Source organism: Trachypithecus francoisi, unplaced genomic scaffold (genome assembly GCF_009764315.1).
Source record: "Trachypithecus francoisi isolate TF-2019V2 unplaced genomic scaffold, Tfra_2.0 Lachesis_group0, whole genome shotgun sequence".
Classification (NCBI taxonomy): domain Eukaryota; kingdom Metazoa; phylum Chordata; class Mammalia; order Primates; family Cercopithecidae; genus Trachypithecus; species Trachypithecus francoisi.
In genome coordinates, this window is record NW_022681453.1 from 191,161,575 (window position 1) to 191,175,123 (window position 13,549).

Below are 13,549 nucleotides of genomic sequence, written 5' to 3' on the forward strand. Positions count from 1 at the left end.
AACTCATTTTAGCATTAAATCAAACGTCCACAGTCCAAAGCCTTATCTGAGACAAGACAAGTCCCTTCTGCCTATGAGTCTGTAAAATAAAACCAAGTTTGTTACTTCTGAGATACAATGGGGGTTCAGGCAGTGGAAGAAATTGGCCCAAACAGAGGGGTACAGGCCCCATGCAAGTCTGAAATCCAGTGCAGTAGTCAAATCTCAAAGCTCCCAAATGATCTCCTTTGACTCCATGTCTCATGTCCAGGTCACACTGATGCAAGAGGTAGGTTCCCATGCTCTTGGGCAGCTCGGCACCTGTGGCTTTGCAGGGTACAGCCTCTCTCTCAGTTGCTTTCATGGGCTGGTATTGTGTGTCTGCAGCTTTTCCAGGCACACAGTGCAACCTGTCAGTGGATCTGCCATTCTAGGGTCTGGGGGATGGTGGTCCTCCCAGCTCCACTAGACAGTGCCCCAGTAGGGACCCTGTATGGGGGCTCCAACCCCACATTTCCCTTCCGCACTGCCCTAGCAGAGGTTCTCTGAGAGGCCTACCCCTGCAGCAAAAGTCTGCCTGGACATCTAGGCATTTCCTTACATCCTTTGAAATCTAGGTGGTGTTTCCCAAACCCCAAATCTTGACTTCTGTGCACTGGCAGGCTTAACACCACATTGAAGCTACCAAGTCTTGAGTCTTGCACCCTCTGAAGTCATGGCCAAAGCTGTACATTGGTCCTTTCAGACTCAGCTGGAGCAGCTAGGACACGGGGCACCAAGTTCCTAGGCTGCACATAGCATGGGGACCCCGGGCCCCACTCACAAAACCATGTTTTCCTCCTAGTCCTCTAGGCCTGACATGGGAAGGGGTGCCATGAAGCCCTCTGATATTCCCTGGAGACATTTTTTCCATTGTCTTGGGGAACAGTATTCAGCTACTCATTACTTATGCAAATGTATGTAGTCAGCTGGAATTTCTCCTCAGAAAACGGGATTTTCTTTTCTATCGCATTGTCAGGCTGCAAATTTTCCCAACTTTAATGCTCTCTTTCAGTTATAAAACTGAATGCCTTTGACGGCACCCAAGTCACATCTTGAATGCTTTGCTGCTTAGAAATTTCTTCTGCCAGATACCCTAAATCATCTCTCTAAAGTTCAAAGTTCCACAAACCTTTAGGGCAGAGGCAAAATGCCACCAGTCTCTTTGCTAACACATAACAAGAGTCACCTTTGCTCCAGTTCCTCACAAGTTCCCCATCTTCATCTGAGACCACCTCAGCCTGGATTTCATTGTCCATATCATGACCAGCATTTTGGTCAAAGCCATTTGACAAGTCTCTAGGGAGTTCCAAACTGTCCTACACTTTCCTGTCTTCTTTTGAGCCCTCCAAACTATTTCAGCCTCTGCCTGTTACCCAGTTCCAAAGTTGCTTCCACATTTTTAGGTATCTTTTCAGCAGCACCCCACTCTACTGGTACCAATTTACTGTATTAGTCCATTTTTATGCTGCTGATAAAGACATACTGGAGACTAGGCAATTTACAAAAGAAAGAGGTTTAATGGACTTACAGTTCCACCTGGCTGGGGAGACATCACAATCAAAGCAGAAGGTGAAAGGCACATCTCACATGGCGGCAGACACGGGAAGAGAGCTTGTGCAGGGAAACTCCCAGTTACATCATCATCAGATCTTATGAGATTTATTCACTATCGCAAGAACAGCACAGGAAAACCCACCCTCATAATTCAACTACCTCCCATGGGGTCTCTCCCACAACATGTGGGAATTCAAGATGAGATTTGGGTGGGGACACAGCCAAACCGTATCAGTGAGGTGCATGAGAAATGTTCTTACACATACCTAATGTGTAGCAATTAAGGGAAGGTATCTAAAGTGTCCATCACCTGAGGATAATACATTTTTATCAAGTATGGTCATCCTATTCTGCTACCAACCATTACATTTATTCCTCTTATTGGATTGTATGTTTGTACCCTTAACCCACTTCTGTTCATCCTCCTCTCTCCCTCCTGTTTTTTTTTTTTTTTTTTTTTTTTTTTTTTAATTTTGACATCTACGTTCTCTTTTGATCCACTTTCTGTCACTTGGTGGAGCTTAGTGTTTAGAGCTTGAGCTTTGAAATCAAACTGGACCTAGGATTACTTCTCAACTCTTACACTTACTGGGTGAGATGACTGCTCCATCTTTCAGTGGTTATCATGTGTACAATAGACTGAGTATTCATAATTCCTTAGAATTGTTGTCAGAATTAATTGAGATAGAATATCTTAATATGGTGCCTGCCAGATCGTAGATGCTTAATAAATTGTGGTAATGATATGGCAGAGAAGTTTATTGACATTTATGACTTTTGGGAAACTCTACCAGTAATAATCCTTTTCATCCTTTCATCCTTGAAGATTTATTCAACAACAGCAATATCGCTCATTTGTTATTTGAGATTATTTTAATAATTTCTCTTCTGTAGCTATAAAATATTTAAGAATTGTCTTTGTTTGAAGGAAAAATCTAAGAAAATTGGATTTTTAGTAGAAAGCTTTTGAAGGATTTTGCTTCATCAAAATTCTATAAGAAGTGAATACTAATGGGGATGGGGTTTTTTTCCAGGGTGATGAACGTGTTCTGGAATTAGAGAGTGGTGATGTTTGCATAGCCTTGTACATATACTAAGAACCACTGAACTGTACACATTAAAAGGGTAAATTTTGTGGTATCTGAATTGTATTTTAATATACATATATATATATATATATTTTTTAGATGAAGTCTTGCTCTGTCGCCCAGGCTGGAGTGCAGTGGCACGATCTCCACTCACTGCAAGCTCTGCCTCCCGCATTCACACCATTCTTCTGCCTCAGCCTCCCAAGTAGCTGGGACTACAGGCACCCGCCACCATGCCCAGCTAATTTTTTTGTATTTTAGTAGAGACAGGGTTTCACTGTGTTAGCCAGGATGGTCTCCATCTCCTGACCTCATGATCCACCCGCCTCAGCCTCCCAAAGTGCTGGGATTACAGGCGTAAGCCACTGTGCCTGGCCTTTTTTTTTTCTTTTTAGATAGAGTCTTGCTCTGTCACCCAGGCTGGAGTGCAAAAGAGTGATCTCAGCTCACTGCAACCTCCACCTCCCGGGTTTGAGCAATTCTCTTGCCTTAGCTTCCGGCGTAGCTGGGATTACAGGTATGTGCCACCATGCCCACCTAATTTTTTTATTTTTAGTAGAGACTGCTTTTCACCATGTTGGCCAGGCTGGTCTCGAACTGACCTCAGGTGATCCACCCACCTCAAAGTACTGGGATTACAGGAGTGAGACACCACACCCAGCCCTGCAGTTTAATGTTTTAAAACTATCAGAAAAATATTAGACAGCAAGATAGTTTACAGCTACACACGTTATTAGAGTGGTGATTTTTTTTTCTTTCCTGTTTTCATTTCAGTTGTCCATCCATCCACGTTGTAGATATTATGATCAGTTTGTTTGTCAGACTCTTAGATGACATTATAAGAGCTACACATTGCTGAGTTCAAGTCCCAGCTGTGTGTTCATGGACACATTTCTTAAAATTAATCTCATTTTTCCCATTTGCAAAACAAGGTTAATAATCTGCCTTGAGGTTTGTTGTGGCAAAAGGAAAAAAGAAAGAAAGGAAAGGAAATGCTTAACATAGAGGTTAGCACTTAGCAGACTCCCCATTTACAGAAGATCTTTAAAAGGACTAGTACATTCTGAAAAAGAGGTTTGGACATTTTTTCTTTTTTCTTTTTTTCTGGTCAGAACCTTTTATGAAACATCCATTGGTCATCCCTATTTTAAAAATTTATAATTATTTTAAAGCAAATGAAAATACTTTTCTTAAAGGTGAAATTTAAAACTTAAAGTTATTAACAACATTTTGGGTTGTTATATTTTGAAAGGAAGGTATGTGAAGATAAAATTTGGAAAATCAACCCCCTCCTTTAATTTTCCACCACATGCTTGATGCTGTCACTGACACCTCGAGCTGAGGAATATAAGTAGCTTTTGCTCAGGAGGTGTTAGTCTGATGGCAGCTTGCTTGGATAGTGCTTTTTGTTTGTTTGTTGTTTTTAGTCCATGGTCTTACCTAGACACTCAGCATTAGACCTACATTCTGGATTAGCCTATACTAAAATCATTCCTTTGCCATTCTTTTAGTTTTCATAAGTTTGATGAGCAAAAAGCCAATATTGAAGGTGAGAAAAGTCTGTCTTATTATTTCATTTATATATTGAAATATATATATATATTTGTATATATATGGGGAAAATATTGAAAGCATATACACAAAAAATATAACTGTAGTTATTTCTCAGTGACCATTTTGGTGGTGGCTGTCAATTGTGGGGAAGCTGGGAGAAGAGCTGCTCAGAGCATGCATTCTGGAATTGAATTTCCTGGGCTTGACTTCTGCTCTACCACTTACTGCCATATAGCTTTGTGCCACTCACTTAACCTCTCTAGTCATCAGTTTCTATTTATATAAAATGTGAATCATATTATATAACAGGGTAAAGCTTAACTGAGATAATGTATGTAAAATGTAAGGTACAATGACAACAGGACCTCAAAAAAAACTCAATAGATATCAATATCGATTCTTATTACTGCATTTCTATATCCTCATATTTTCTAAAAGTATTATTGAATACTTTTTAAATCAAATAAATATTGTTTTAAAAAATAAGCATCTTATCTTTATGTGATTTTTAAAAAATAAAAATCACTTCTAAAGTGATAAAAATCACTAAGAACATCAAATAGTCAGAATATGATTGTTGAGATTACAGCATCAAAAAATACTTCTATGACCTAATACATGTCCTTCATCCTTGGGCTCTAGTGAGAGCTGCATAATGTTTACAAAAATTATTATTATTCTCTGTTCTTCTGAAGTCAAATGCAGAATTTTTCTGGAAAACCATAAGCTGGGAATTAGATGGAACTTTCTGATTTTCTTTGCAAAGACTTTCAAGGATTGGAATTCCACTTCTAGGAAGTAGGTTGAGCAATTTTGCTAAGGCAGATACCAAATACTCTTCTTGAAAAATATACCAATTCCAAGTTTTATTATATGAGCCTACATGTGCTTCCAGCCCATGTATTGGTACATTTCAACATTTACTGAATAGGGTGTCCTTTCCTCAATTTATGTTTTTGTATGCTTTCTTGAAGATCAATTAGTTGTCAGTATTTGGCCTATTTCTGGGTTCACTATTCTGTTCCATTGGTCTACATGCCTATTTTTATACCAGTACCATGTTGTTTTGGTAACAAAGTCTTGTAGTGTAATTTGAAGTTGGGTAAGGTGATGCCTCCAGATTTGTTCTTTTTGCTTAGTATTTCTTTGGTGTGTGGGCTCTTTTTTGGTTCCATATGAATTTTAGGATTTTTTTTCTAGCTCTGTGAAGAACACTGATGACATTTTGATGGGGATTGCACTGAATCTGTACATTGCTTTGGACAGTATGGTCATTTTCACTATGTTGATTCCATTTATGAGCATGGGCTGTCTTTCCATTTGTTTTTTTGTTTTTGTTTTTGTTTGAATTTTTGAATGACATTTCAAGAATTGAAAAAAGTGTGCTTTTAATCTTGGGGTCTCAGAAATACTTACTACAAGCTTACAGAAAGCCAAAACTAACTGACTATGCAGATAGTCTAAGAAAGAAAAATGGAGATGGATACATTCCTAGAGTCAGTTTTCTAATTCCCAACCTTTTTTGGTGAATGCACTTCTATTTATATTTCAATAGTTTTGGGGGAACAGGTGGTTTTGGTTACATGGATGCGTTCTTTAGTGGTGATTTCCGAGATTTTAATGCACCTGTCACTCAAGCAATGTACATTGTACCCAATATGTAGTCTTATATCCTACATCCTGCTCCCAACCTTTCCCCCAAATCCCCAAAGTTCATTTTATATATATATATATATACTTACGCCTTTGCATCCTCATAGCTTAGCTCCCACTTATACATGAAAACACACAATATTTAACTTTTCATTCCTGAGCTACTTCATTTAGAATAATGGCCTCCCGCTCCATCCAAGTTGCAGCAAAAGACATTATTTCATTTCTCTGTATGGCTGGGTACTATTTCATGATGTTTATATACTATATGTTCTTTCTCCACTCATTGGATGATGGGCACTCAGGTTGGTTCCACATCTTTGCAATTGCGAATTGTGCTGCTACAAACGTGTGTGCATGTGTCTTTTTCATATAATGGCTTCTTTTCCTTTGGGTAGATATCCAGCAGTGGGATTGCTGGATTGTATAGTAGTTCTACTTTTCGTTCTTAAAGAAATATCCAAACTGTTTTCCATAGGTTGTACCAATTTACATTCACACCAGCTGAGTAAATGTGTAAAAGTGTTCCCTTTTTACCACATCCATTCCAACATCTATTCTTTTTTTGACTTTTAATTATGGTCATTCTTGTAGGAGTAAAGTAGTATCTCACTGTGGATTTACTTGACATTTCCCTGATAATTAGTGATGTTGAGCACTTTTTCTTGTTTGTTGTTTGTGTCTAATTTTGAGAATTGTCTATTCATGTCCTTTGCCCACTTTTGGATGGGATTATTTGTTTCTTTCTTGCTAATTTGTTTGAGTTCCTTGCAGATTCTAGATATTAGTCCTTTGTGGGGTGCATAGTTTGTGAATATTTTCTTCTCCCACTGTGTGGGAAATACATTTACTTTGATGACTATTTCTATTGCTGTGCAGAAGATTTTTAGTTTAATTATATTACATTTATTTATTTTTGTTTATGTTGCATTTGCTTTTGAGGTCTTAGTCATAAATTATTTGTCTAAACCAATGTCTAGAAGAGTTTTTCCAATGTTATCTTCTATAATCTTTATGGTTTCAGGTCATAGATTTAAGTCTTTGATCCATCTTGAGTTAATTTTGTGTAAGGGGAAAGATGAGGATCCAGTTTCATTCTTCTACATGTAGCTTGCTAGTTTTCCCAGCAACATTTATTTAATAGGGTGTCCTTTCCCCAATTTATGTTTTTGTATGCTTTGTTGAAGATCAATTAGCTTTAAGTATTTGGCTTTATTTCTGGGTTCTCTATTCTGTTCCATTGGTCTACCTGCCTATTTTTACACTAGTACCATGCCACTTTGGTAACTATAGTCTTGTAGTATAATTTGAAGTTGGGTAAGGTGATGCCTCCAGATTTGTTCTTTTTGCTTAATATTGCTTTGACTGTGTGGGCTCTTTTTTGGTTCCATATGAATTTTAGGATTTTTTTTCTATTTCTGTGAAGAATGCTGATGACATTTCGATGGGGATTGAACTGAATCTGTAGATTGCTTTGAGCAGCATGGTCATTTTCACTATATTGATTCTTCCCATTTATGAGCATGAGTTGTCTTTCCATTTCTTTGTGTTGTCTATGATTTCTTTCAGCATTGTTTTGTAGTTTCCTTGTAGAGATCTTTCACTTCTTTAAGTATATTACTAAGTATTTTTTAATTTTATTTTTTGTAGCTGTTTTAAAAGCAATTGAGTTCTTGATTTGATTCTCAACTTGGTCGTTGTTGGTGTATAGCAGTTCTACTATTTGTGAACATTGATTTTGTACCAAACTTCTGATGCTTGTTTTTAAAGGCAGAGTTTAAAGACTAACTATGAGTGACACACATACACTGTATACACAACAATGACAATAACATTTTTAATTTCTCAATTAATTTTCTTAACCAAATCAGAAACAAATTTTCTGGAATTTGCCTTCAGGTATTTTTAGCAAGGAAAATGACCAAATATGAAATAAATTACTATTTCTTATGGTTTTTGCTTGTTTATTTTTTCTTCTATGAAACAATTCTAGTATTTTTAATGCACAGTCATTTGGGGACATCAAACGCTGACCATATTTATGTGGCATGACACTTAGCAAGCTGCAGACATTATCTGAAATTATTTTCTCTAAACTTGTTCCTCCTACACACCATCACAAGTAAACAAATGATGGATGTAAATATCTATTTTCAAAAGGCATTTCATCTGACACCATCTTACTCAGAGTTTTTGTAACTGCATGGAGAAAAAATTTAAAATAGCGTGTGCTCAGGGACTCAAACCAATTTTGATTAAAAATGGTTGAATATTTCACTTCTTCTTCAAAAGTATATAATGGTTCCTTGTAGCCTAAAGTCAAATTACCAAAATCTGTAACTTGGTGTGTTCAAGAACTGGCACAATCTTCAGCTAGCTTTCTGGACACAGTTTATACAATATCATTTTTCCCATAATTACTTCAAGTCTACAATCCCTTACCAGAAACAGCTGGGGCCGAGTGTGTTTTGTAATTCAAGTTTTGGGGGGGAACAAGGTGGTATTTTTTTTTAAGTAATACAGTTAATGTATAAAATATTAGCAAAAGCTATGTATGTTGGGGCTGCACCTATAATGAAATACATTGATATTTCTTCAGTAAAATCTATAAATATTCTCATAAGTGGGATAAATAAAGACTATAAATGGCCTCCTGTCAATTCAGGTCAGTCTGTACCTTAAGGAAAAACAACAACACACACAATGGTTTTCAGAGCTTCTTGAATTTAGAAATCAAAGACAGTAAAGTGTAAGCCTGCACTTGCTTTACTTGGACATAGACTTTGGAACTTTTGAGCCTTTGTTCATCTTCTTTCCTTAGCCAAAAATGTCCTTTGTATCTCTTCTAGTTTATTAAAGTTTATCATGGGCCAGTCCAAACGTCAACTCTTCCATAAAGCCTGAAGTCAGAAGCACCCCAATTTCCTCTGTTGTCTGCATGCATATCTTTCTTCACAGGCTAGAAAGTCCGTAGGGAATAGTTCTGTGTCTGATTTGCATTACATACTGTGATTCCTGGCAATGTATATTTCCTCAAAAGAATATAAAAATTGGATGAAGCACGACTGCTTGAAAACATAAATGTTGACAAAACAAACCCAAAGCATTCAGTGTCCTATCTATTCCTATTTTATAAATGTGAATTTTTATAAGATGATATTTTTTTTCATATTAGATGGGTAATGTGCCGATGTCTTGACAAGGTTCAAGGATGGCATATCTCACTCATGCACGTGAACACTCAATCATCATGCTTATGAACTACAAAAGGATCAGGTTTGGTTTTTTTAAAAAACTAATTTTACTCAGAATCTATTCTTTCTGGTCAAATATTTTCTAGTGATTCTAAGAAAAAAGTATAAGCAGTATAGTTGCTAGCTTTCTGTTACAGTTCAACACACTGAGTAAACTTCAAAGAAGCTGGGTTTAGGTTACTGCAGTGCTCAGGAAATGTGCGTTTTTAAAAAATTAACTTACTCATATATTACACTTCTGATTTTTTCTAATCATTTAATCATATTTCTATCGCTTCCAGAAGCAAAACCAGATTGTAAGTTCTTTATTTTTATTTTTATTTTTTTAGATGGAGTCTTACTCTGTTGCCCAGGATGGAGTACAGTGGTGTGATCTTACCTCACTGCAACCTCTGCCTCCTGGGTTCAAGCGATTCTCATGTCTCAGCCTCCCAAGTAGCTGGGACTACAGGTACATGCCACCATACCTGACTAATTTTTGTATTTTTGGAAAAGATGGGGTTTCGTGATGTTGGCCAGACTGGTACTGAACCCCTGACCTCAACAGATCTCTCTGCCTTGGCCTGCCAAAGTGCTGGGATCACAGGCATGAGCCACCATGTTCTTTAGTCTATTAAAAATGTATCTTTTTATTTGAAGTTCTTTGCAGTGCTCTTTGTAGACAATTAAGAGTGGCTGATAATTCATATATGACTAAATAATACTAATTTTGAATAAAATCATTTAAAATTACCTATTTTAGAACTATTTAATATTAATAAGATAACTATTTTTCTAATATTGGAGATCTGGGGACATTCCTCCAAATAGAAATACCACCTTACTATTGTAAGTTTCAGTGGATACTTTGATTTTAAGTCTTTTACCTTACACAATTTATGATCTTATATTTTATTTCTACAATTAGTAGACTATCATATGAAGTGATACTCCTGACTCCTTTTGTAATAAAATCATTATTAGGATATGCTATAAAATGAAACAAGAAATGAATAAAATGCACCTTATAGGTAAAAGCAGAAATAGTATATAAGGTGTGTTTTGGCTATGGCAGGGGATTTGAAGAACAATGCTGAATAATAGCTATATCACAAAATCAACTATAATAAGCCAAAAATAGGTTTTTCATATTTGGTACTAGCCTCCATATGAAGTAGCTATCCTAATATATAGTACCATATAACATCTTTTTAGTCATTCATTCACCCATATATATAGTCTTTCGTCCATATATCCATAGGGAAAAAATTCTACTCAAAATTAAAACTCCCTTCTTAGGAAGACAGTTCAATTAAGGGAGAACAGGTCTTCTTTCTTCAGCAAAGCATCTTGGTAGATCAAAAAATGCACAGAGGAGTCAGAGAAATTTGGGAGTAAGACTGGAGGAAATGGAATTCATCTACAGAACAATGTGAGAAGAAGTTGGAGCTCCTGTGACCCCTCTGGAAGGGACTAAGGAAAACCGAAAACCATGGTAAGAGGCTGGAGTCTGAGGTATAGAAATGGCCAAAAGACTTTTTCAGAGAACGAGGATCGCTGTACAGTCTCTAAAATGGGATAATTTGACAGAAGCAGAATTAAGAGCTAGAGGAGATCACGAAGATATAAACTCACCCTGAAAATTTGCATACAACTTAGCGGTGGTTGGGGTGGGCAATACTGAGTTCTAAAATTCATAGAATGGAGCTCAAACCAGTCTTAGCTAGGTCTTAATTGGTATAATGAATTTAGCTATATCTGAGATACAAAAACTACATACGCACGTATTCATATGAAGCAAGTGTTCTAGAGCTCATTTATTCAACAACCCCAAATATCTGCCACAGAGATACCAACCTGAAAGAAGATGCAAAGAAGGGACAAAACAAAGACATCTAACCACCCACAAATGCTGTCATAAAATTGCAGCAATAAAGTTTACATAGCTTGTAGGGTTTCATTATGTCCTGATACAATATGTATTTACATTTTTAAAAATTCTATTTACCTTTTTACATACTACTCTACACGGCTATTTCACCACACTCAACAGTCTAGAACTACAGCCCACACACCAAATCCAGCAAACTGCCTGTTTTTGAAAATAGAGTTCCATTGGAACACAACCATAACCATTTGTTTCTGTGTTGTGTAAGACTGTTTCAGGCTACAACCTCAGAGTCGAGTGATTGTGACAAAGGCTATATGGTCCATAAAGCCTAAAATATTTACTATCTGGCTTTTAGCAGAAAAGGACTGTTAACCTCTTAACAAGAAGCAAAAGTTGAAATAGATTTAAAAACATATGGTGAGAAATAACTATTTTATGGCAAAAAAGTAAGCAAACAACAAACCAACAAATATCATGCCCTCCAAAGTCACAATACATGGTGCTATCATGTGTGAAGACAAATAATACCGGACAGCCTAACAAGTTGTTAGCAAGTCTCCAAAAGTGTACTTTACAGGGCGATACAATTATTAAAATTAATAATAATGATCCCGAGACATCAACAAAAACTGTAAAATTTGTTGAGGATTTTCTAAGACATTTGAAAAAAATATATAAAAAATAAGATTTTTGCTTTTGGTATTTTGATTTTTTTAACTTTTAGTTTTTGTGGGTACATACTGGGTGTATTTATGGGGTACATAAGATATTTTGATACAGGCATATAATGCATAATAATCACATCAGGGTAAACGGGGTATTCATCACCTCAGGCATTTATCCTTTCTTTTTGTTACAAGTAATCCAATTATACTTTTAGTTAACTTTAAATATATAATAAAATATTGTTAACTTTAGTCTCCCCGTTCTGCTATCGAATACTAGATCTTATTCATTCTTTCCAACTCCATTTTTGTACACATAAACTATCCTCACTCCCTGCCACTCGAATACTAGATCTTATTCATTCTTTCCAACTCCATTTTTGTACCCATAAACTATCCTCACTCCCTGCCACTACCCTTCCCGGCCTCTGGGAAGCATCATTCTACTGTCTATCCCCATGAGTTCAACTGTTTTAACTTTTAGCTCTCACAAATCAGTGAGAACATATGAAGTTTATCTTTCTGTGCCTGGCTTATTTTACTTAACATAATGACCTCCAGTCCTATTCATGTTGTCGCAAATGACAGAATCTCATTCCTTTTCTATGGGTGAATAGTTTATATGTACTACATTCTCTTTATCCATTTGTCTGCTGGTGGACATTTCAGTTGCTTCAAAATCTTGGCTATTGGGAATAGTGTTACCATAACATGAGAGTGTAGAAATCTCTTTGATATACTGATTTCTTTTCTTTTGGGTATATACCTAGTAATGGGATTGTGGGATCATATGGTAGCCCTATTTTTAGTTTTTTGAAGAACCTCCAAACAATTTTCCATAGTGGTTGTACTAATTTACATTCCCACCAAGAGTGTACAAGGGTTCCCTTTGCTCCACATGCTGGCCAGTGTTCGTGATTTCCTGTATTTTGGATAAAAACCATTTTAACTGAGGTGAGGTGACATATTGTTAGCTTTTATTTGCATTTGTCTGATAATCAGTGATGTTGAGCACATTTTTATATACCACTTTCGGTGTCTTCTTTTGAGAAATGTCTATTCAGATCTTCATGTATTTTTTAGTGAGATTAATAGATTTTTTCCCTATAGAGTTGTCTGAGCTTCTTATATATTCTGGTTATTGATTCCTTGTCAGATGGATAGTTTGCACATATTTCCCCCATTCTGTGGGTTATCTCTTCACTTTGTTGATTGTATCCTTCACTTTGCAGAAGGTTTTTAACTTGATGTGATCCCATTTGTCCGCTTTTGCTCTGGTTGCCTGTGTTTGTAGGGTATTACTCAAGAAATCTTTGCCAAGAATAATGTCCCGGAGTGTTTTCCCAAAGTTTTATTTTATTAGTTTCATAATGTAAGGTCTTAGATTTAAGCCTTTAATCCCCCCAACACACCTTTTTTTTTTTTTTTTTTTTTTTTTTTTTTTTTTTTGAGACAGAGTTTCACTCTTGTTCGCCAGGCTGGAGTGCAATGGTGCGATCTTGGCTGACTGCAACCTCCGCCTCCCAGGTTCAAGTGATTCCCCTGCCTCAGCCTCCTGAGTAGCTGAGATTAAAGGTGTGTGCCACCATGCCCGGCTAATTTTTTGTATTTTTAGTAGAGATGGGGTTTCACCATGTTCGCCAGGCTGGTCTCAAACTCCTGACCTCAGGTGATCTGCCTGCCTCAGCCTCCCAAAGTGCTGGGATTACAGGCGTGAGCCACCGCACCAGGCCTTTAATCCATTTGTATTTGATTTTTGTATATGATTAGCTAGAGATAGGGAGTCTAGTTTCATTCTGCTGCATACGGATATCCAGTTTTCTTAGCACAATTTATTGAAGAGATTGTCCTTTCCCCAATGTATGTCCTTGGCATCTTTGTTAAAAATGA

At 36.7% G+C, this 13,549-nt stretch overlaps 1 protein-coding gene and 1 non-coding gene across 2 annotated transcripts in view; both read right to left on the reverse strand.

Annotated features, from left to right (window-relative positions):
* FGF12 (fibroblast growth factor 12) overlaps window positions 1–13,549 on the reverse strand; it is a 591,075-nt gene that overhangs the window by 390,788 nt on the left and 186,738 nt on the right. The window lies entirely within an intron of this gene.
* Window positions 9,040–9,143, reverse strand: LOC117084718. Its single transcript, XR_004437619.1, has one exon. It is a non-coding gene; the product is annotated as a small nucleolar RNA U13 (small nucleolar RNA).